Source organism: Suricata suricatta, chromosome 7 (genome assembly GCF_006229205.1).
Source record: "Suricata suricatta isolate VVHF042 chromosome 7, meerkat_22Aug2017_6uvM2_HiC, whole genome shotgun sequence".
NCBI lineage: Eukaryota > Metazoa > Chordata > Mammalia > Carnivora > Herpestidae > Suricata > Suricata suricatta.
Window position 1 is genome coordinate 26,386,715 of NC_043706.1, and position 4,537 is coordinate 26,391,251.

Genomic DNA, 4,537 nt, shown 5'->3' on the forward strand with positions numbered 1-4,537 from the left:
CGGCCGCGCTCCCTCCGCGCAGACCCCGGCCGCTCGCCCAGCGCACGTGTCCCCAGGCCAGCAGCCTCCAGCTCCCCAACCGTCGAGCGCCCGCGGGGGATGAGGAGGTGGTGGAGAACTGTCCTTAAACACTACGCCTCAGCCCTCGCCTCGCTAAGGCTCCAGTGCGCACGCGGAGCTGGGCACTCACAACCCTAAGACCCAACGCGTTGAGAACACGCGTGTTTGGGAACTGAGGAGACAACTGAAATTGAGGCTCCACCGACTCCTGCCACTCTGAAACGAGGCGCTGGGCGCAGGCCAGCTTGTGAGGAAACCGCCCAGCCCAAGGCTTGGGCTGGAGTGGCGGCCCCGGGCAAGGGAATGTATATTTGGAAGGGGTCAGGACCTCGGCTGGAGTCTGGCTTTTTATGGCGAGGAAGCCGCCTGGGAAGGGCCTTCTGGTGAGGCTTTCCTGTTGTGCCACTTTCCCCGCAACACATACACACCCGCCCCCCACAGCGCCCTCGAGGGAGGGAGGCCCGATCCGGGGTCACCCCGGGGCCCCTGGTTCCACGGACCGTGTCCTGGCATCTGAAATGGTGGGTAGGCCTTCCTAGGAGCCAGCCTGCAAATGCAGATCAATGACACATTATTTCTCAGTAATAATTTGTCAGCGCACTGTAAACAACTGCCCTGCATCTCCCGAATAGTCCGTGGAACCAGAGTGGGAGTGGGCACGCAGGAAGCCTCCGTAAGGACCCGGGACAGGTGACTTAGGACATCAGCCGATCAAGTTCTTTCTGGGAACTTCTAGGACCTAGGCAGCCCTTGTCTGTGGAACAAGGACAGAGCCTCCACCCACACGCCCCTCCCTGGGCTCCCCCAGGATACTTCCGGCGGAGGCTCAGCGGCACCCTTCCACCCCGAGTTTAGGAGTTAGCCCACCACATTAGTCCTCTCGCCGTGACCTGAGCGGCCAGCTGCGAAGATCATCGTCCACTGTCCGCGTGAGCCCTCGTGGGTGGTAGCAGACATCCTCTTCGGAACCTCAAGGAAGCCCTCTGATGTGGTGTGTGCCAGGGCTGCCGAAAGACCCCGACGTCAAAGCGCGAACACTGGAACTGTGGAACCAGCCGGCAACTTGGGGGACCATGGCGTCCCCCAACACAGGCCTGGGGCGCGAGACTCCGAGGACAGCGCCTGCCCGGCGCACCCTCAGAATGGCGGATTTTGCTCAGCTGGAAGGACAGAGATTTTGTTTTTCCTCAGTGGCAGATTTTTAAGAATCCTATCATCACCTAGACACGTGCTCCCCACACCTGTCCTGTTTGCACATCTGCACCATTAACAAGACCCCTGTACAGCCTCGGAAACCAAAGACCTGCTTTTATACTGAAGGAAATGTGGAGGCCTTAAGAGTTAAGGGCGCTAAATGTGTTGGTTTTCCTGCTTTTTCCCTAGGGTAGGTAATGAGGGAGGGAGGATGCTGTCTTTCTCATTCTCTCTCTCCCCCTCTCCCCTCTCCCTCCATCTCTGTTTCTCTCTTATCTTGAAGTCTAAATCAACCTCAAAGCCTTTATTCCCCAAGCTGGAGTTCTGAGACCCTCCAGGCCCTTCACTGAGGCCTCCACCTTGTCCCTAGGCCCAGCCTGGGATCCCACCACCCAGGTCAATGAAGAGGCCCCACCACCTGGCCCTGGCTGCCAGCCTGCTGCTCACTCTGTGGGCTCACAAATTGCACTTTCATGCCCACCCAAGAAGCACCAAGCTGTGTTGACTTAGGGGGCAAATGAACAGCCCACCCAGTCTCTTTCTTGGGAACAGGGACAGCTAAGGGAGGAAGACAAGAAGCTTAGTACAAATGACCAGCAGTGCTGACCAGTGGGCTTGGAGGAACCCATGGGCAAACCAGTGAAAAAAGAAGATGCTCTTTAGGAGAACAGAAGGAGGTACTATCTGGAAGAGCAAGAGGCCTGTGGAAGTGCCCCTATACTCCAGGTGAGTAGACTCTGAGCTGGAAACAATGTCAGGCCCTTTCTTAGGACCCCTCAGACCAGCCTCATCTCTCAAGCTCTTTCCAGATGAGAGCTCCACCCCTCTCTCCTGTCTTGAAGACAGGCTCAGACCTATAAGCAAGAAAATTCCAGATCCTACTGCATCTCCTATAATATGCTCAATATGTTGCAAATTTAAAATTGGTGAGGGAAAAAAATCAAACAACAACAAAAAAAATAATATAGAACAGAAGGTTTCATTGGAGCCAGGGTAAGATGGGAAAAGAACAGAACAAAGGTCTTAAGTCAGGCCTCATGCTCTCTGCACCATATTTTGGTTTCCAATAAGGTGGACATGGTACATTTTGCTCAATTTTCCACTCCTAATCATGTTGAGGACGTTGTGGAGAAGTGGCTTTCATTCCCCTGAATGGGTTTTGGAGCTGGAATTCTTTTAATTAAGTATCGCTCCTTTTTCAACCAGACTCAGACCTGGAACCTGACAGTCCTGCTTGAATGTGGCCCCAGCTCTGTCTGAGGCCTGAGTACAAGCTCCAGATCAGGACCCCATGTGGCCCATCAGCCAGAGGGCTCAGAGCCTGGGCATACGTGTCACTGGGGAGGTGGTTCAAGCTGGAAAGGAGACGTCTGGGAGAAACTATGGAGCCTTTTTAAAAGGGCCTGGGGGGAAGAGGGTTGGGAGAAAGAAAGTGAGAAGAGAGGGACAAAGGGATAGAGACACAAGATAGACAGAGCTTAATGGTTATGTTGGAGTCACACTCAAAAAGGGAGAGAATGAGTAAAGGAGATACCAGGTCACAGAGGTCCAGCTATGAAGAGCCCAAATAGTAAAGGAAGACTTTCTATTTAAGTGCGAGTGAAAATGCCATTAATAAAATGTCTGTTCAGGGAAACTTTTAGCCTCCTTAAAAAATGAAACAGGAGCTTTCAGAAAAGTGGGATTTCTGAAGCTGATGTTTAGGGCTCCACAGCAAATCTCAGCAGGTTTTTTCTCCCCGTACCATTGTGGCTACTATCTGAATAACCTAGGTCTTGCTTGGGAGCTCTCCTGAGTTTAAGGCTGTTTCACTCTCTGCTCCCCCCGTACCCCACACTTGGCCAGGATGAGGACTATGATATAGTCTCTTTGTCCCTTTTCTCCCTGCCTCCCTCCAAAGCTCCTTGCTTAGCTTAAGAATGACTGCCCGCACAGAATCTAACCTGCCTGGCCAGCTTTATTACATGGCCACTATCAATCTTGCCCTTAACGTGACATTTGTTTATGACCTGATGGGAAGGGCTAATGGCTTCATGAACCCACTCTGCAATGAGTTGAGAGGAGTATAAAGAGAAGGTCCCAGACAGCAGTCAGGATCCAGTAGTAGGAACTGGGTTCAGAAGCAAAGGGGGGCCCTCTCCAAAAGCTCTAAGATGTGGGTGAGTGTAGAAAGAAACTGCTGCTCCAACCAGCTTTGTTTCCAGTGCCGCTAACAGCTGGGGAGAACTCAGGCATGGGTGTCCAGGACCTGAGTGTCTGGGACCTGGGTGCCCTATGGATGCCTCCTGTCCCTCCTGGGCAGCCTGGCCAGGCAGTCTGACTAGCAGAAGGTTCAAGCCTCTCTGGAATTTTGTGCCTATGAAGAACAAAACTAAAGGCCCTCCTTAAAACTGAGATGCCTTTCCTAGGGAACATTGTGGGAGAGAAAAGGTCCTACATCTCTTCTTTACCTATCAAAGTTCAGGGGAGCCCAATAGGGCTGTAAGACACTCTTGTTTCTTGACCCTTGTTTCTGACCCCTGCAGGAAACAGCCAAGAGCTTACAGACCACCAGCACAATCGAGCCTTATTCCTCTGCAAACATCGATTATTAATGACACAAACTGTGTGGAATGATAAAGTGTAAAATGCATGCTTATTTGCATGCAGTCTGGTGAAAAAAAGCCTGCTAACTACATAACCCTGGAAAACAGCATGCGTTCCTACCACATGTGCAATATGCCAAAATGCAAGTTTTTATAAGGCATGTAACATGCTGGCATTTACTTGCTCACTGTATAAATTGCTAAGAAAATAAATGCACCACTGCTACATAAAGAACAAAATACTTACTATCCCCAAACTTTCTACAGAGGCTAATTTCGAAATTAGCCAAGTCCCGACCACTAGATCCTGCCTTGTGTCCAAGGCTAATTTCAAAATGTACTGTCTGTTAGCTAAAATAGCAAGAAGTTTCTCTTCTAATATTTTACAGAAAAAAATATCCTTATTGCTGAAAAAGTGCAATACCACTAAGGAACAAGTAGTTCCCCCAGATTAAACAAGGTCAGCAATAGTTGTTTTTCTCAAATTGAACAAGAGTCCAAAAGCACATGTATTGAGAGTAAAAAACATTACCTATATGGTTTAAAATATCAGAATAATGAGCAGAACTTCTGACCTCCCACTCAAACATAGCTTCTGAGCTATTACTTAAGGCAACTCCGGTAGAAATAACTATGTATGTATAACACAAACACCTTCCTAGACATATATATATATATATATATATATATATATATAT

The 4,537-nt window shown here is 49.9% G+C and overlaps 1 long non-coding RNA gene across 1 annotated transcript; it reads left to right on the plus strand.

Annotated features, from left to right (window-relative positions):
- Positions 1-1,581: 1,581 nt before the first annotated feature.
- LOC115296779 lies at positions 1,582-4,065 on the plus strand. The gene is made up of 2 exons (XR_003911048.1): positions 1,582-1,980; positions 3,780-4,065. It is a non-coding gene; the product is annotated as an uncharacterized LOC115296779 (long non-coding RNA).
- Positions 4,066-4,537: the final 472 nt, after the last annotated feature.